We start from the raw sequence: 20,513 nt of genomic DNA on the forward strand, positions 1-20,513 counted from the left end.
GTCCTCACAGGGCAGGGGCACCTTGTCACGTGGGCTGGAGAAGCTGCCCTGGGAAGACGGTGAAGCCAGCCACAGACGATGAAGAGGCAACTCTTGGCCACACTAGGCTCCACCCTCACGCACTGGCCCGGGTGCGTGGCAGCTGTTCATACATTCCATGTGTGCAACTCCTAAGGGGAACAGCGTGGCTGCCGACCACAAGTTGGGGGGCCCCCTGCCGCTAAGGCAGGAAGAGAAAACATAAAACATAAGACAAGGTCATGCTCTCTCAAGGACAGATACTAACAACGATAATTATAAACTTCCCTGGAAAGATGCCTGGCACATAGTAGGCACTCACTAAATGGCTGCTGAATGATGAGACAGAATGAGAACAATTAACACAAAGATCGCCTCTGAGACTAGCCCAAGGGAAGAAAACCATTGTGAAGTACCCATCCCTTATCCTGGTGACCAGAGACACGCGAGCAGAGCCTCGGGCCACGCCACGCAAAGGGCACGCTGTCCACACTCCAGGACATCAGCCTCCCTCCTGTCCACTGGAACCAGAGGCAGCTAAGAACCAGTCCCTTTGATCTACAATAAGAAGTATGCAAATTCAGTCAAGAAAGGAATCAAAACTGTCAAAAAGGTTCAGCTGCTGGCCGCCCAAGAACACCCATTCATCTTGGCTTAGTCATTAACAAAGCATGAAAGGATCCTGCGTGGAGGCCACAGACCAGAGAGCTCGAGCTACCTGAAAAAGGCTTCGGATGCCTGCACACGTGTGCGGTTCATGACAGTTGGTTACTAATTCAGAAAGCAGCACGACTGCTCCAGTGCCACAAGAAAGCCGGGCTGACTGAACAGTGCCCGGTGCTAACGCGCTGAGCCCTGCAGAAGTGCTCTGATGTGACGTGGAGCGGGTGCTCCACGCAGAGTGGCCCTAAACAAAGGAACACTCTCTGGTGTTGAGGTTTGTAGAGACAGAGATAAGGCATAGGATGTGTTTAGCTAAACTGCAAGAACAATAGTGAACTCAGAGGTTAAAAAAAAGCTTATAAAAATTCTAGAATAATCTGAATAATTCATAAGTAATAAAAATAGCAGCAATGTCTCCATTAGTATAGTATTTGCTACATGGCATTGACTCCTTCATGCTACTTCTAATATTTGAAAAAATAAGATTGGTTATCTTCTCCTTTGAAATAAAAATTTCACTAAATAAATAAAAAATCAGCACTTTGCATTGGTGGAAAACCAACGAACATGTGTTAATTGTTTAGTGGCCCCCAAAGCTCTATGGGGCTACTAAATGTCAGGTTTCAATCTAGAGTGCTTATTTTGTTTTGCACTGAAATACAAAAACAAGCTCAACGAAGGGCAAGGGGCTCTGTCTATGCTTGAAGACCAGCATGGCATTGTGAGTGGCCTAGCGTCTCTGGGGACTTGCACCCATACCGATGACATTGCACCGGAGGAGGGCAAAGGGGAAGAACTAAGAAAAAGTCCCCATGTGGAGGTCCACATAGACACGGGACATGGACGGTACCAAGCAGCATGGCCATTAGGGAGTGACGTGGTGTAAACATTAGGAAAATACAGGAAAGAAGCAAAAGAGTTAGAAGGGACCTGCCGGGGAGAGCTTTCTGGTGCAGCTTTTGTGTTCAGGTTTCGAAAGAAGCAACAGCCGTCACTTGGCGGAGGAGAGCGGAGTGTGCCAGGGGCTCTTCTCGACAGAAGGGTCCAGCCGCCCCAGTCCACCTTCTCAAAAGTTCTAATACTTTTCAGTTTTCTGTTTCAACAAGTAGAGTAACCACCAAAAGTAAGGTTTTTGTCTTTCTTTGGGCCTGAAACTAAAGATCGCATTTAGAACAACACGTAGGCAGGTTCTTGAAAAGGAGGGCCAAGATTCTGATTTCAAGACGAGGAAAGCGATCAAACTCTCGCTTGTTTCAAGTTTGACTTCTAACATTCACTGTTCTTTTCTTTCTGAAACACCGCAAGTAAGAGTCTTCTGAGGAACCGAGCTGCCATCCCACAAGGAAAGATCCAGCTCTTCAGAAGCCGCTGTCTCTCTCCCAGGAAAGCTCACAAACACCAGTTATGGGATGTAACTGGATCCCTGCAGGGGCCTGTTCAAGAGTTCCTACGGGGACAGGATCAGGAATCCACGCAATGGAAAGGTTGTTTCAGCTGCTAATAAAAATGTCACGATTACAAACCTTGGTGTCTCGTCTCAGCCCGTGCAGCACCCGTGACAGCGTGTGGGCCCGGGGAGCCGTCCTGCAGAGAGGCGGTGCCGGGCGCACGCTCTCCAGTCACGCTGCTCACCCACCACTCACGCACAAACACAGCCACACGAGCCAGTCACCTTATCAAGAGCTAATTTTATCACATTCTTAAAAAAAAAAACCTGACCCCAAAAAGAGAAAAATATAATAAAGTTTCAAACAAAATTTAAATTTGGACTGTCCCTCACCTGATCAGAAGCAAGACCAGAGTTTACAATACTGTTACAAGAAACACACACAGCAAAAGCCTCCTCCACCGGAGACAACCACTCTACACTTTTTTTAAATGGTGGTAAAACACACATAACATCAAATTTACCATCCTAACTATTTTTAGGCGCACAGTTCAGTGGCATGAAGTTCATTCACAGTGTTGAGCAGCGGTCGCCACCGTCCGTGTCCAGAACCTGCTCATCTTCCCAACCTGAGACTCTGCCCCAGTGAACACCACCTCCCCGTCCTCCCACGTCCAGCCCCCGGCAGCCCCCGGCAGCCCCTGTTCTCCCTTCTGTCTCTGTGAATCTAATTTCTGCACTTTTATATAAACCTAAAGGCAAGGAAACTTTTAAAAAATGAGTGTGGCCACCTCTTGAAGGCGGCAGACCCACGAGAGGCCGTGGCCGAGGTGAAGCTGCTCTGGGACGCGCCCACACCTGCGGGCCGTCTCCACCCCAGGGGGAGCATGTGGAGACGCCCACCTCGTTTACGGGTGTGGAAGCCAAACCCAGTGCCCGGCACGTGCATTTTCATTATTCCTCCTCAATTTAAGAATTTTCACAGCCCATAACATTTGTAGAAATTATGTAACATTAAAGGGAAAAGTAGAATTCAAAATCGCGGCCCTAGGAAGATTGAAAAGCAGGGCTGTCTTCACGGCCGTGTTCGTCCTCACTTCCAGGGGAACCGGGAGCACGTACGTCTGTCCCTGGACTAAGAACTGGAAGCCGGCATTAAAAACAGATGAGCTCGAGGACGCGCGACTATTGGCCACCTCTCTTCCTTATTGTTTGTACCATAGCAAAACCCTCAATGAAATTACTGTGGAAATCCATCACAAAAGATACAGACGGTCCTTTAGTTAAGCCTAATTCATGGTTTAAGAACAGGTTCTAAGCTGAAGATGTATTTTCTTAAAACACCCACTTGCCCCTGATTCTTCCTGCATGAGCTAAATTTAGGAAACATTACTACGAATAACAACTTCCAAGAACGGCTGTGGTACTAGATGGGGTGGGGGCGGGTGGGAAGGTCCGAGTGGAGAGACAAGATTTAGCCTTTGGTTTGACTTTGTGAGACAGAAATGCAAATGAGAACCCTTGACACCTGTTGGCTTCTTTCAGGTTAGTCAAAAAATGACATACATTTGACTCGTCAGACCAACAGATGAGGACTCGAATGCGTATTTTTGTTCAAGGTGCTTCAGTGCGAGGCTACAGCGGGCACGGTCAGAACGTCGGATTTCCTCAGGCCCGCATGCGCAGGTGGCAAGGCAGCGGGGACGCTGGCCCCGCTACGGCTCGCCCCTGGAAACCCTCCCGAGTGCTCTCGGGCCAGCTGCAGGACTCGCTGATGTCCGCACCGTGACTCATGAAAATGGGGCCAGTTTCAGGAGTGGCTCCAAAGCAAGCCATCCCATGGCATTTCCCAATGGAAGTGAATGCTGGAAGACCACACCCAAAGACTGCCATGCTGAAGGATGCTTAGAAGCCACCGGGAGAACTCAGCAGTAAATATTTCAAGAGCATTCTCTGTATACATCATACGTCCCAGCTGCTAAAAAATGTCCAGTCACTCCTCCGTATCTGCAAAATAAGGAGGACCCATCCGCAAAGTACTTCAATACCTGTCCCTGCCCCGTGCCGCCCTCCCCCCATGCATCTCCCTGCCACCACCGAGCTCACCCAACTCTGGGGAGCCTGGGTGCTGTGGGTCTCCCCAGATGGCCTGAGCCTCCCTGCCTCCCCTGCCCTGCCCAGTTCCTGCGGTCTCTCTCTCTGGAATAGCCTCCTCCTCGCCAGCCCCTGCCCCATGTGACCCACCAGGCTCCCCAGAGGGCCTTCCCGCCCCTCCTTGACCTCCCCCTCTACAGACTCCAGCTGAACTCCCCACAAGCCCCTCACGTTCCTTGCTCACCAGGTGCTGTGGCAGCTGCCTTCCTATCAGTGTCCCAGCACCTCTCTCGGTGAAGGTCACCAGGACAGGGCTGCCATGTCAAAGGAGGCACGTGTGGGGAGGAAGATGCATTTCTAGAATTTTAGACATATGGCCACCAACCCAGGCTGCTCCCAGGCTGGCTGAGGCACCCACAGGTGGCTGCCAGAACAAGTGGCCATACAAGGCCTGCACCTCACCTTCTCTTACCGCACGCCTCGGTGGGCTCAGCAGTGCGTGGCGGGCAGACCTGCCGACAAGGGAGAACTCTAGCAGGTGAAGCCAAGGCAAAGACGCCTGCGCACCTTCAGGGCTGCATCTACCCGGGGGCTACATGGCCTGAGCTTCAGGCCCAGCCCAGGCTACTGGCAGCACTGAGACCCCTCCCAGGGACGCCCCTGCTGCCTGGGGGAAAGCCCAGCCCGGGCGAACTGGGACTCGTGTTTACGGGGCACAGCAGCCCCCTCCACCTCTGTGTCGTCCGCGGCTCCTCACACCACAGTGGAGGGGAGGGAGCTGCTGCAACAGGACCCCCAAAGCCCCAAATACTTACTATCTGGGCCGTGACAGACAAGTTGTGCAGAGCCCTGGTCTAGACAGTCCTATTCCACAGTGTCATTTTGAAGACTGGAAGCTCATTTTACATAGCACATTTCTTCTACATTTAAATGACACAGCACACCACTCCCTTAGAATCGCAACACCCTTAACGAGCATTGTGCTCGGTTTTCTTCCTTACTCCAACAGCGAGAGGGACAGAGGCTTTCCCCGGAATACAGGACTTCTATACACACAGAAATTAGACACGATATGTGCGAAACACTAAGTGCAGTGCCAGGACGTAGTAGATGCTCAATAAATGGCAGTGACAGGTTTGTCTGCAGTTGCTGTCCTTGACAATGGCCCCACCTGCCAGGTTACCAGCCAACAGAGCACCGCGCACACCTGCTACGGAATGCCGAGCGCAGACGACTCCCTGGGCCCAGAGGGAGAGAGCTGCACCTCCACAAGCACACCTGCCGAGTCAGCACCCCCTGGGCAGGATGGGACGGCCTCCCCCCAACACAGCTCTACTCGGGGAGGCACGCAGCACGGCGCAACAGTACTTGGGCCTCTTCTGCAGATGACTGACCCATGAGTTCGCTCACTTGCGGTGGGATAATACGTCACCTGCGGGTGAGTTATGCGCTTTATAGACAGCCACTTGTCTTCAGGCTTGGACAGGACCTGCAGCCCCGAGTAGCTCCTTTCTAAAGAGCACGCACGAACCCTCCAGCCAAACACCACGTGCTCCCTCTGGGATCAGACCCTAGAAATGGTTTGTTCTCAGAGTAAGGCAAACACTGACCCAGAGCAGGGTGCTGCCCTCCAGGGCTGGCCAGTCCTACGTGGGCCAGGTTAAGGCTCACAACACACAAGGCCAGACTTGGTGAGGGCCAGTCACGGGCCACAGGAGAACAGCCACGGGAGCGCAAGGCAGAAAGAAAGCCCATGGGCTGGGCACGTGGAGAGACGTAAGGTGAACAAGGCAGCTCTTCTGTTTCTCAACAGGAGCAGGAACATCCTCGGTGATGTGGGTGAACGTGAGTAATTAGCGAGCGTATTACATTTCTGTGCTCTGTAGCACTGCCTCATGCTCACACGCAGCAGGTGCGGGCAGGTGTGCTCCCAGCTCTGCTTAAGGACCAGCAGGCTGGTGTTCCAGGCCCTTCCCTTGCCCGGGCAGCACTTCACCAGCCCCTCCCCCACGCCTGCCACCGCTAGCTATCTAAGGAGCTATTTTTATTTGACAGCTGCATCCTCTTACACCATGGCACAGAAGGAAGCCCCAGGCCACGTTGGTCAGAGCCCATGTGGGGAAGCACAGACAGAGCCCCAGCCACTGCGGGGGCCAGAGTACCCCCCACTGGGGTCACCAGGGAGGCCAGATGACCGGCAAAGCCATTGAGCTGCAAAGCTGCCGCGATGGGGGAGCAGCTGGAGAGGCCTACATCAGAAAAGGCAGGAAACTTCAGTTTAAAGGAACAGTGAAAAACCAAAAACCAAAAAACCCCAGAAAGCCAAAAAACACTTGGAAATGTTATTCTTCTTTTGTTAGCTATGAGATTTCTTTTTCTTTAGGGCACAGGGTGGAGCCATTCCATAATGTGGCTTAAACTCACAGTCATTTAGAGTGGACTGGAAACTGCCTTCTTGGTGCCGTGGGGCTGGTCTCCTGGAACAAGGTATTTCAGGAAAGAGATAAATTCAGCGTGTATCTGTTCTACCACTGCCAGGCTCTGCCCCTCCAAGGTCACTTCGGCCTGACCTGATCTAGGAACTACTCTGATTAGGAGCAGTTTCCAAGAGCAGGAGTCTCAAGCCTAGGTCTGGGCTCAGCTGTTTGTCGGGGATGCCTTGCCCTGGAATTACAAATGACAGGGACGCCTGCCCCTTGGCAGTTATTCTGAGACAGTAAAGGGACAACCCACTGGCTGCTTCCCACAGGTCCTCCCTCACTCTGGCAGTGGCCGTGGCTCTCACCGAGGGTGCCGGGTGCCTTATGCATTATACCCTTTTAGTTGGGAAAATATCTGAGAAGCAAAAGTTGGACCTCGGGAGAAAGAGGCTCTAACTCGGATTTCACACACACCTGCTGCCCTCCCACGGCACAGTGCTAGAAGCCACCTACCTACAGTGTGGCCAGCCTGACCTTTCACCAGGCATTGCATTTGCTTTCCCATCAGAAAAGGGGGCAAGGCAAGGGGTAGCTAAAGATGCCCCTGCTCAGTGACGAATGTTCAAACTTGACATCTGTATGCTTGTGGTGGTAACTGAAAGGAGAGAAGTAATCTCTCACTTCAAACCCAGGGTGTGACACTGTCCCTCACCCCCTCCCCCCCAGATCTCCAAAACATCCCAGGGAGTTCCATGAAACAGAGACGGGAGCACAGTTTAAAAAGCAGCACGTACAGAGCCAGTCCACCTAGCCTACACCAAGGTGATGCAACTAGCTAGATGCTATTGCTTCACTCTCAGAATTTTAAAATAAGGTCAGATCACTTCCCTTGCAGGTGTGGGCAGACACAAGGTCCACCTGCATCTCCTACCAGGCAATGAATTATTAAGAGCACCTGAAAACAACTGATTTGCTTAAACCAGTCTTCAGTAAACCAGCCTACATTTAAATAATTATTTTTTTTTATGGCTAAAAACAACAGTTGTGCCCACAAGAACCCTTTAACCCTGCTTTGGGTCTTAACCAACTGACCACCTTTAAATTCCCATTCAAATTTCTGATTGCAGACTCCAAGGCCTTGTACCCAAGCAGCTGGTCGCCCCCGGGATGCCCTCGGTGTAGACGTCCTCACCCATCACCACCATGACGCTCGGGGTTTCTGCTACTCTGCCAGTCACACACGGAGTTGTCCTGACCTGGAACCACAAACACATTTTCCCTTTGCCATACTCTCCGCAAACGCTGTCCTCGGCTGTTTGCACCAAACTTCATTTTAAGCTCCTACCCTAGCCCTTCTTAAAGCTCCCAGATGAGCTTTTCATGTCACTTAGTCTCCCCTTCCTAGTGCGCACGGTGCCTGACACAGGCTTGTGCATGAGGGTCTCCTGGGGCCGGGGGTGCTCACGAAGGAGCCGCAGACGCTCGGCGGCGGGTGGCACAAAGCACAGGCTCTCCATCAGGCCAGAGTGCCCGGGGGCACCCCTGCAGGGAAGCCAAACACCGCACTCAGAGGAGACGAGCCTAACGAGGACCTACACGAGGGGTGAACAGGAGTAACAAGGACGTGTCTGTCTCACAACACGATGTGCTGACCAATGAGATCACCTGTCCGCAGACTCTGAACACTGCAACATCACGCCATGTAAAAGTGGGGCTGTCACCCCCGTCCTCGTCTGGTTGCGCGGTCACAGCGTTGTTGCATGGCCTTGCTCAGCCCCGGCGGCCCAGCCGCACACTGCACTGTGAGGGCCACGTCTTCACGCCCAGCCTTGGCCTCCCCCCGAGCCCTGGAGCCGTGTTCCCACCACTCCCGGTGCGGCGCGGGGTCTTGGCCAGGACTGCACTTGGTCTCTGCCTCCTGCCCGGCTCCGCCCCGCAGAGGCCCCCTGGGGGGCACAGGGGGTGCTGCCCTCGCCGGGCTGCGACCCAGGCGTCCCCAGCCCCTCCACCGGAGACAGACTTTCCTTCTACCTTTTGAAGGTATTTCATGAGGTACCTACAAATTCGTGGCTATTACAACTTCTTGACGAAGTGTTCCTTTTTCCATTTGTGTAGTTTCCCTCTTTACACCAATTATTTTTTCTTTTGCTTTCAAGTCTACTTTCGTCTGATCCAACGATTGCTATGCCTCCTTTCTTTTGGGTCATGTTTACTAGAGAACCTTTTCCTATCCTTTCATTTTCAACATCGCTGTGTCACTTTGTGGGAGATTTTCAGATCAAATCTGACTCTTTCACTTCCAGAAAACAATCCCACTGCCCGGTGTCCCAGACCAAAGCTTCACCATTTCTGACTGGGATTACAGCAAGCACTTCCCAGGGTCTCCCTTACTGCATTCCATCCCGAGTCAACATCCGAGAACGGAAGCCTGAGTGTCGCCTGCTTTGTGCATAAATCTTCACGGAGTCTCTGCTCGCACAAGAGACGGCTCAGACTCCTCAGCCTGACAAGACCTTTCCCAGGCTGCTCTGAGCCTGCGTCTCCAGTCTCGCACCTGCAGCCCCGCTCCGCTGAGTCTCTCGCACAGGCCAGGACACACCTCGCCGTGCACGCCCCGGGCCTCCGCACATGCTGCTCTTTCTATCTAGCATCCACCCCTAATTCCAACGTCTCTCCTTCCCATCACTGCCTCGGAAAACTCTCTTAGCATTTAGGAGCACACCGACCTGTCCCCTCTGTTGGAGCCTTGCTGGGTGCCCAGGCAGGGTGGGTGCCCGGGCAGGGTGGGTGCCCGGGCAGGGTGGGTGCCCGGGCAGGGTGGGTGCCCAGGGGCCCCTGCCTATGCTATGCATGTGCAACTCCGCACTGCTGTGAGGATTTATGTGCCTGGCTCTCCTTAATGCCGGGCCCCATCTCACTTCTCTTTGTATTTTATCCCCAATCCCTGATATGAGGTAGGTGTCCAATAAATGTCTGCTGAATCAGGAGGAAGAACTCTCAATTTAGCCAAAAGGAGAACTAAAGATGGCACCACCCTTACCCCACTGTACTGACCACCCCCTCTAGTCTATGATCAGGTGGAACTCCTTCTGGCATCTTCCAGGGCTTCAGGGCTTATTTCCTCCTTCCTGCCCTGCCCTGAAGGGCAGCTTCTGCTAAAAACAGACACCCTTCCTCCACACTGGTCACACTTTAGTCCTACAAGGCTGTCTCAACACCCCTCTCTTCCCAAAGTCTTCCCCAAATCTCCCAGCCCACAGGCCGGTGGGCCCGGCACAGACCCACAGCACCCGTACCATCTCTGTCACACCCTCGGCACCCACAGGTAATACAGCTGTGGTGCGTCTACACATGCTACACTTAGACCATGCACGACATGCTGCTTCCAAGACCTTGGTTTGGCGATCCGGGCAGATCCTGCCACGTGCATGTTCCCCACTGGGGACCGGGAGATGCAACCCGGGAAGCCCAGTCCCAGAATGCGGTACTCAGCACACACGCACTTAGTCCTGGATCACACAGAGAAGTCAGGAGATGAAGGACAAGGTGGGGCTTGGCAGGAACTGCTCTAGAAACTGGGACTTGACATGAAGGAAAAAGCCGGGAAGGGAGTTTGGTGAATGTCCTCCGCTGCGTGGGAGGGCGGTCGGCGAGCACGGGCACCAGAGAGAAGGTCTGCAGCTGAGGTTCAAGGCGCCTCCAGGAAGGACGCCAGGCCAAAAGGAGGTTCGTGCAGAGCTCTTTCATTTAGAGATTTAAACAACACTGTTTCCTCCCTAGAATCGATTAAGGGCCAGAAGATCTCAACCCTTCTGGTCCATTCACCTCAGAATCCTCGGTTCCGAACTCCATCTGCACGGGCGTCTGAGGCAGAGCGACAGGAGGCAGAGAGGGGCGCGCTCTCGTGCACCTGACTGCCCACACACAGGGAACCTAGATATAGCTTAATTCGAGAAAGAGCGATTACTAGACAGTTTTCGATACCTACCATAATCATTTCTATTTGAGTCATAGCTATTTAAATCTGGGGTTGGCTTCAAACAAATTTGCCTTAACACATGAAAGCTGCTGCAAGCCTTTGGTAGAGTAGGTACCACTGATTCTTGCATCAAAGACATTTTCCTAGAGAGGTGAAAACAGCTGAGGTTCACTGGAAACAACCTTCAATCTGAAAACTAGTCTGGGTCAAACAATGACTTGTTTTCAAAGGCCGCAGACCTCGTTAGCAACTGGAGCCAAGGTGTTTCTGCAATGCCCACGCTGGACACAACTGGGGAATCCTGCCCAGCGCTTCCAGTTGCGTCCCAGGGCATCTGTGAATCCTAAGAAAAGGACATAAATTCATTCGATATACAACCAATCAAGTGGAAGCAGAGCATACTGACATCGAAGATGAAGTCTATACGATCAGAGATGCGTCTCAGGCTATCTTCTCCCTCTGAAGATTGAGATGGCTAAAGTGATGTGAACGACATACTTGCTTCGTATCTGTTGACCACGGACGACAAGGATGTAGCATGTCTGATGTCACTCGTCATTCAGGAATCCACAGACACAGCACTACCCAACACAGAACTCCCTCCAGACAGGCGGGAACATTCAGACGCTACCTACCTGTCACTGCCACAGACACCACCCACGCTCCTGCCTGCCCTCCCTCCCTCTCACCATTCAGAGAGATGCTTCAGAGACACTTTCATTATAACAAACTCAAGGAACAAAAGAAAATAGGAAAAAAAGTAGAAATCATCCTTCCCACCCCCTCCTCCCACCCTCCTCCTCTTTTCCATGAAATAACCATTCTTAGGAGCCACCAGTGCATGTCCCTGCTTGGGTACGCACGTACAGAAATAGGCATGTCCCTGCTTGGGTACGCATGTACAGAAATAGGCATGTCTCTGCTCGGGTACGCACGTACAGAAATAGGCATGTCCCTGCTCGGGTACGCACGTACAGAAATATGCATGTCCCTGCTCGGGTACGCACGTACAGAAATAGGCATGTCCCTGCTTGGGTACGCACATAAAGAAATATGCATGTCCCTGCTCGGGTACGCAGGTACAGAAATAGGCATGTCCCTGCTCGGGTACACATGTACAGAAATAGGCATGTCCCTGCTCGGGTACGCATATACAGAAATATGCATGTCCCTGCTCGGGTACACATGTACAGAAATAGGCATGTCCCTGCTCGGGTACGCACGTGCTGAAATAGGCATGTCCCTGCTCGGGTACGCATATACAGAAATATGCATGTCCCTGCTCGGGTACACATGTACAGAAATAGGCATGTCCCTGCTCGGGTACACACGTATAGAAATAGGCATGTCCCTGCTCGGGTACACACGTATAGAAATAGGCATGTCCCTGCTCGGGTACACACGTATAGAAATAGGCATGTCCCTGCTCGGGTATGCATGTACAGAAATAGGCATGTCCCTGCTCGGGTACACACGTATAGAAATAGGCATGTCCCTGCTCGGGTATGCATGTACAGAAATAGGCATGTCCCTGCTTGGGTACGCACATAAAGAAATATGCATGTCCCTGCTCGGGTATGCAGGTACAGAAATAGGCATGTCCCTGCTCGGGTACACACGTATAGAAATAGGCATGTCCCTGCTCGGGTATGCAGGTACAGAAATAGGCATGTCCCTGCTCGGGTACACATGTACAGAAATAGGCATGTCCCTGCTCGGGTACACACGTATAGAAATAGGCATGTCCCTGCTCGGGTATGCATGTACAGAAATAGGCATGTCCCTGCTTGGGTACGCACGTACAGAAATATGCATGTCCCTGCTCGGGTATGCATGTACAGAAATAGGCATGTCCCTGCTTGGGTACGCACATAAAGAAATATGCATGTCCCTGCTCGGGTATGCAGGTACAGAAATAGGCATGTCCCTGCTTGGGTACACATGTACAGAAATAGGCATGTCCCTGCTCGGGTACGCATATACAGAAATATGCATGTCCCTGCTCGGGTACACATGCACAGAAATAGGCATGTCCCTGCTCGGGTACACACGTATAGAAATAGGCATGTCCCTGCTCGGGTATGCATGTACAGAAATAGGCATGTCCCTGCTTGGGTACGCACGTACAGAAATAGGCATGTCCCTGCTTGGGTACGCACGTACAGAAATAGGCATGTCTCTGCTCGGGTACGCACGTACAGAAATATGCATGTCCCTGCTCGGGTATGCATGTACAGAAATAGGCATGTCCCTGCTTGGGTGCACACATAAAGAAATATGCATGTCCCTGCTCGAGTATGCAGGTACAGAAATATGCATGTCCCTGCTCGGGTACACATGTACAGAAATAGGCATGTCCCTGCTCGGGTACACACGTATACAAATAGGCATGTCCCTGCTCGGGTACTCACATAAAGAAATATGCATGTCCCTGCTCGGGTACACACGTACAGAAATAGGCATGTCCCTGCTCGGGTATGCATGTACAGAAATATGCATGTCCCTGCTCGGGTACACACGTACAGAAATAGGCATGTCCCTGCTCGGGTACACACGTACAGAAATAGGCATGTCCCTGCTCGGGTACACACGTACAGAAATAGGCATGTCCCTGCTCGGGTATGCATGTACAGAAATATGCATGTCCCTGCTCGGGTACACACGTACAGAAATAGGCATGTCCCTGCTCGGGTACACACGTACAGAAATAGGCATGTCCCTGCTCGGGTACACACGTACAGAAATAGGCATGTCCCTGCTCGGGTATGCATGTACAGAAATAGGCATGTCCCTGCTCGGGTACGCACGTACAGAAATAGGCATGTCCCTGCTCGGGTACGCACGTACAGAAATAGGCATGTCCCTGCTCGGGTACGCACGTATAGAAATAGGCATGTCCCTGCTCGGGTACGCACGTATAGAAATATGCATGTCCCTGCTCGGGTACACACGTACAGAAATAGGCATGTCCCTGCTCGGGTACGCACGTATAGAAATAGGCATGTCCCTGCTCGGGTACGCATGTACAGAAATAGGCATGTCCCTGCTTGAGTATGCACGTACAGAAATAGGCATGTCCCTGCTCGGGTACGCAGGTACAGAAATAGGCATGTCCCTGCTTGAGTATGCACGTACAGAAATAGGCATGTCCCTGCTTGGGTACGCACATACAGAAGTATACCGTCAACTTTAAATTCAACATAAATGAGATTATATCATGGGTATTACTCTACAACTTCTTTTTCTTAACAATGAACTTCTCCCTATGAACACACAGAAATCTTCCACTTCTTTGTGAACTGCTAGCAAATATTCCTTCATGGATGAACCCTAACTGACCACTACCCTACTGCTGAGTAACGGGTTGGCTCCAAGTTTTTGCCATTACAAAGAGAGCTGCCACAAACATCTGTATACCTCTACGTGTGTGAGACGTGTGGCTCTGGGTGTTAACCCTCCTTGTGCCCAGAGAATTGCGGCCCACAGCTTCAGTGACTTGCAGGTCCTGAGAGCCGAGGCCTGATGTGGTCACCAGGTAGAGAGGCAGAACTGCAGGTGACGCCCCATAGGTTGACCTCAGGGGCTGCCAGCAGGGACTACAGGCAACGAGCTCTCCCTTTACGAGCCAGAACACAAGTCCACATGTTTGGAATGTTCCCTCAGCTTCTCATGACTTGACTATAAGCTCCATGAAGCCTTAGTCAATGTCTCCACCAACTCTGTCCCCACCCTGGCCATGCAGCCTTGACTGTGGCAAACTCTCTATTAATTAATTGATTATTCACTACCTGTGTCTTAGACGCATGGTCCTCCTTATAGAACTATGCTTTTGATGCTAACCAAGGGTAGCTGAAAGACCTCTGGAGAACAATGAGAAAGCACAGAGGCTGCACAGGGGATTCTTGGCTGTGACAACTTAGGGAGAGACGATTCTGAACCAGAGGTTGCAACCCCTCTGTAGAACGGGACATCCACACATGGCCATGCTTACTGACAAGCGAAGGACCACACAAATAGCCCACAAAATTGAGGCTGAGTTGCACAAACCGGATCCTCTAGTTTCACAAATTACTCATGATTAATAAATCATTCTTGACACGGTTCTACTTTCAGAACCCCAGTGAGCCACAAGTGACCAAAGACATAATTTCTCACTTTGGGATGCAGCTGGAAATGCACACAGCTCACCGTTCATCTGCGGGTATCTGCAGGGGGGCCCTGTGCTCTGGACTCAAACTGAGTGCTGTGGGGACCAGAGAAGCCCCAGCACGGCCCCTGCCTGCCCAGGGCTCGCAGACCAGCCCAGGAGCCCAACACAGGCTGGAAGACACATCACCAAGTGGAGGTTAAGTAGCCACTCGACACAGCAGAGAAGCTGTCACAGAGCATACATGATTCACGGCCCGGCCGACAGTACAAACTACAGATACTACAGAAAAAGGGAAGAAGCCCTGAGCTTGGAGGGCACTGGGAGTGTCTCTTTCAAAGGAGGGCAGCTGGGCTGAGCTCTGAGGGAGAGGGGACTCAGGCAGGCAAGAGGGGGTGGGAAAAAAGAAGAGAGAATAGAAGCATGCTTTCTTACACTTTAAATACCTCTTAACATCTTGGTTCTGCTTTGCTTTACACTTGGGGAGCCAACGAAACTACTGTTCAAAGGGAATGGGGGCCGCTCGGCCTCAGGGCCACTTAGCCGTGGGCCACAGACCTGTGGGAAAGGGCTGGCTGCCCAGGCTGCCCAGGCACCAGACTTGCTGAGGGTTTCCTCACAAGCAAGCAGGTCAATGGAGACAGCAGCACAGACAGAGAGATAACAGTAAAAACTGGAAAAGGAGAAGTGGCCAACTACAAATAAAACTAACAAAATTAAATTCTGGGCATCAATACCTCAAAAAAATGTCTTTAATGTTGAAGGAAAGAGAAAACAGAATCACTAAGAATAAATGTCTGCCTATGAAAAAATCCTATTTTCTATATATTTAAAAAAACTCAAATGGTTTGAATTATAAAAGACACATTTAAAGTAGAAAATATCTAAATCCAAGCCAAGCTCTATCTCATAAAATCTACCTGGTATACCTACAATACCCTGATTTGTATAATTTTTTTTTCTATTTAATTATACAATATGCATCATTTAAAAATTAAAATTCTTTGTGTTTGCAGCCTAGTGAAGGCATGAGAATACTTTTTAAAGTATTTTTGTTAACAGTGAAAAATAGTTTTGTTTCCTGCAGGTGCTCTGGTTAAATACAAAGAATGAAAATTGAAACAAACTCTGAAATTTTTACATTAGAAAGATAGAGCTTTGTTTCTTTTTTCAGGGGAAGGGAGAAACCTTTCATTGCTCAATATTTCTTCCTCAGCACCTACAAACAATATCGGATTTCTGATTTAAAAACCACCATCTCTGAGATAGGAGTTTTCACCACACCTCAAATCGGGAGCCATCAGTCGGTACTGAAGACACCTGCCGACACCCACACCCCCAAATAAGAAAACACTTTTAAGGAAATGCAAACAACTCCTCAACTAAGTTCTAAGCAATGGAAACAAAGGAGGTTTTGTTTCCCCCCTTAAACATTATAATTAGAGGTCTGGGCTTACTTTCTATTTGAAAGTAACATATGTGACCATGATTTTCCCCCTAATATATCAGTATCATGTGCGCCAAAGTTTTGACACCACAGTATAGTCCCAAAGGGCGATGTCTGGCAGGAAGACGGTGCCTCCGCAGTGAGGAGACCTCAGTTCCAGCTCCAGCTCTGCCACGTGCTGGCAGGTGATGTGAGGAAGTCACCCGGCTGGGTTATGCCCTGAAGGAGCCAGGATAATGCCACCTGCCTTGCTGGACTCAGAGTTCTTACGGGGTCGAGGAGATCATGGAGTGGAGTCCAGGCTGCGCCAGAGGAAGCCATGTTCGTGTGCTGTCCCCCGGCTTTCTGCCAGCTGAATGTCACAGACCACTGAATTCCCAGTCATCGCCGCAGGCCCAGTCAAATGCCTTGTCACTGCGGATGCCTCCAGACTCATGTGGCAAAAGAAGGGTCTTGCTCTCTGGGCTTCCACAGACTCTGTTCCTACTTGGTTTGTCGCCTGCCCTGAGCCACAGCTGTTCTCTCGTGAATATGTATGAAGTAGCCATGATGCACATCTTGATTACATGCTAAGGGCTCCCCCAGGGATGAATGCTCTTCCGTTATCTACAGCGCCTGTCCTGGCCTGGCACACAGCAGGAGCTCACGGAATGAACAAATGAATAGAGTGGCTTCGCTTTCAAAGGGAAGAACCACCTGGAAGGCGGACAGGACACATGCAGAGGGCACGTGCGGCAAACAAAAGCAAAAATCCTGCTCACTGGTGCTGGCGTGGGGAAAGGCATTTCTTATACCGCCAGTCGGCGCAGATGGCACCACCCCTGCCAGGGCTGATCTGGTGCTAGCCAGCAGTAGCACTGAGGACACCAGAGCAGCACTCGTGGCCCTGAGGCTCGCTGGCGAGCACCTGGTCTGGGAGGGAACACCCGGCTGCCCACCGGGCTACCCTGACCAGCTGTGGGGTCCCGGGCAAGTCCCTGCATGTCTCCCAACGTCCGGGCCTCTGTCCATACGATGCTGGATCCCATGTAGCTGGGGGTTCTATGTCAGACAAAGAGCAGTAGGTACAGAGATGTAGTCACAGCTCTTCAGAATCTCGCCTGCGTTCAGGGGCGACTCTAGAGAGTCTGAAGGGCCCCAGGTTTCTACGGCATTTCTGAGAAGCTTCACTCTGGAAGATCTACTCCTTAAATACTCTTCTGAAGACACAGTAATTGGAGCCTTAGGCCTCTTTCCCGGGGCTGACCACCTCTCGCAGTGTCCAGGGGATAAACAAACCTCATCTCATCCACCAAGAAGAGCCAGAGACCACCCATCAGTGGCCAGCTCGGTCAGTGAGAAGCAAGGACTGAGAACAGCGCCTTCGCCTTCTGCTCCCCAGCAGGATGCCAGGAAGAGCACAGACCCTGCGAGTGATGTTTTGGAAGCTCCTCCCCCATCTAACCAAAATTACCCAAATAATGGACAGGCAGATCTGACCCACCTAAAAGCAACCAAGGCAGAAGTTCCTTAATTCCTTCCTAAGTAAAATCAATCAATAAATAATGACTATAAATGTCTTCATCAGACCTTTCCTGGCGGGTGCACGTTTTAGCACTGTCACTGGTCAGGAACTGTGACAGGCTGCAGACTATTCCATCACAGACAGTGTAACGGGTACAAAACTGTGCCATTTCCTGTTCTACCTAAGGCAGGTTCTCACAATCGCAGGAGGGCAGCTTCAGCGGCAGCGAGTCCAGGGTGGGCGCTGGCTCCTCCTGCCCAGGGCCTCAGCTCCGAAGCTCTCCCAGCGGTCTCTGGCCAAGCGCCCACCCAAGAGGCTCACAAAGGGGCCTCCTTAGCAGGATCCCACGGATTCCACAGAACACAGTTCCAGGGGATCTCAGCAGGCGGCATGTCACACACACACACATCCTGCTCAGAAAGGCTGACCAACATGTGTCTGCACCGCGGAGCTTGCCCACGCTTATCCCATCACGACTCTGAAACCTCCAGTGGGACCTACAGTGTCTGAATTCCCCAAACTTCCTTCTTTTCCTAAAGCATCACACCCTAGGCCTACTGTTCAACAGTCCATCCTTTGTGAGTCCACAACCCCCCTGACCTACGACCTCTATTCTAGAAACCACATTCAACAATGTGACAATCTTCTCTCACTTAGCCTCCGTGGCAACCAAAGCAGACCCAGAGATTCTAAAAGCCTTTAGCAATTGATGCTAAGTGCCCCAGAGCTTTCAAACCCATTGAGATGTTTGTTGGAAATGACCCAAATCAGCATCTACAGTGTAGTGCCCAATACCTGGCTTGGCCACACTGAGCTGTCGCACTGACGCAGGACTAAAACCCTGCAGTTTTACACAGTGACCACCTCCCTACTTCTGTCCAGCCCTGGACTAGGACCACCCAGAGTAAGCCAGGGGGCATTCAAAACAAAATAAAATTTTGAAGATCTCATAAAATAAAGAGGCCCAGCTCTCTCCCTCCCACTATGTGTTCCTTCCCTTTCAGTTAGGGCTCCCCAGCAGGCGTGGAGCAGCTCACGTGTCGCCTGACCCTGCACTCTATGCCCCTCGCCCCTGCACCCGGCCCCGTGTCCCTCCAAGGACCAGTCTGGCATAGCAAGTGCTGCTAAGCAGTCAAACTCATCTGTTATTCCCTACTGACTCCAAACACACGGCTTCCCTGACTCATCCTCAGACTGGTAAGGTCATGGCTTCTGGAACCCAATCTGATAGTCAAGACAGAAGACTGCCTTTATGTCTCAGGCAGACAGCTAAACAAAGACCTGAAACTTCTGGGCCTCCAGTGAGTTAATGTGGGCAAGGCAGTTCCAATAGCGCCAGTTTCCGGTTTCCCTACCTGTGCAGTCAGACAAGCTATTGTTTAATTTTTCAAATATGGATGTCTTTATGAACTACCTGTGAAGTTAAAAATGAATAAACTGCTAAGAGGGGCAATGCTAAACTACATTATGCTGACCAATGGTGGTATAACCCTTAATAAATACGAAATCACATGGAAGTAGTTACTATCTAGCTAAGGCAGTAATCGCACCCAAAGACTACAGCAGGATGTCTCCAAATAAAAGCCATCCCTATGAAGAAAGGGGCAGAATTTCTCCCTTCCCTTCCCTTCCCTTCCCTTCCCTTCCCTTCCCTTCCCTTCCCTCTTTCTTTCCTTTCTTTCTCTTTCTTATTCATGGCAGAGTTTGTCCTTCTAGACTGAGATACATAGGAAATAAAAAAGAACACATAGTATACCATCGATAAGGGAACACAGTTTGCCTGCATTGGTGGTCTCTTTATAGCTGGGTTTCAATCCCCCCTGCTTTACTCTTCAGCCCATGCTTTCCCAGGTGACAAGGGCCAGAGCTCTTTCATTTCTAACACTGGAAAATCTTGTATCTGGACCGACATTAAAATGTGAACAGATTTAAGGGCTACATGATACATGACCATGTGTTTCATTAAATGCAGCATAAAGTAGCGAGGCCAGCCCAGAGGCTGAGGGTTGGAAAGGCATCTATGCAATTTATTAAAATAAAGGAAACCTCAAGCCTCATCTTGTGATTTAAGAGGAAGTTAATCATGACCAGTTTGCAGTTTAACTTACCATCTTAGCCATAGCTATGTTTTAAATACAAACTGTTGATGACAGATTTAAAAAATGGAATTGCTCTTTTCAAAGGAACTGTTAGGCTCCAAAAAGTTTTGTTGTTGTTGTTGTTTCCAGTAAAATCATGCTGCAACACGAATTACAGCACCTTAGCAAAGGAACTATGAGCTGAAACAACAGAAGGAAGTAGGAGCTCACAGATCTGGAGCAGTGAACTGAGGCTGTTCCCCACCTATGATTTGCTGACACTATGCCATTCATTAGAATCATTGATTATTTTACATTCTCATATTTTTAGCTTGTTTTATACAAACTAAAATCTGACAGCTCTGATGGCTAAAGAAAATAAATAAATTTAAAATAAAAAATATTACCTACTTTTGCATAATACGAATTTAAATGAGAGCAGCCTGAACCAGGATTATTTCTTTCAGAAAAGCCACCCCTCCCTTTCCAACACCCCACCCTAAAATAGAAAAACACATACACATTACAACCACACTCGCATTATTTTCTAAAAAGAGGTAACTTGGGCTCTGTCAAGGCCAATAAACAGAAATAGATTTTACCCCTGGCCAACAGCTCAAACCGTGCGTCAGGGTAAAATTGAAGAGGTTTTTGGAATTAGTACATAAGCAGACACACCCTGTTTACCCTGAAAGCCTAAAACACAACAGCTTCTACACCAGGAGTCTGCACCACAGCAGCCTGGGAAACCGCCAAGGGACAACTGACCTTCTGTT

General features: G+C 50.5%; 1 protein-coding gene across 4 annotated transcripts in view; it reads right to left on the reverse strand.

Moving 5' to 3' along the window:
* The window catches only part of DUSP22 (dual specificity phosphatase 22), a 58,273-nt gene that overhangs the window by 17,429 nt on the left and 20,331 nt on the right, over positions 1 to 20,513 (reverse strand). The window lies entirely within an intron of this gene.

Source organism: Eulemur rufifrons, chromosome 18 (genome assembly GCF_041146395.1).
Source record: "Eulemur rufifrons isolate Redbay chromosome 18, OSU_ERuf_1, whole genome shotgun sequence".
Taxonomy (NCBI): domain Eukaryota; kingdom Metazoa; phylum Chordata; class Mammalia; order Primates; family Lemuridae; genus Eulemur; species Eulemur rufifrons.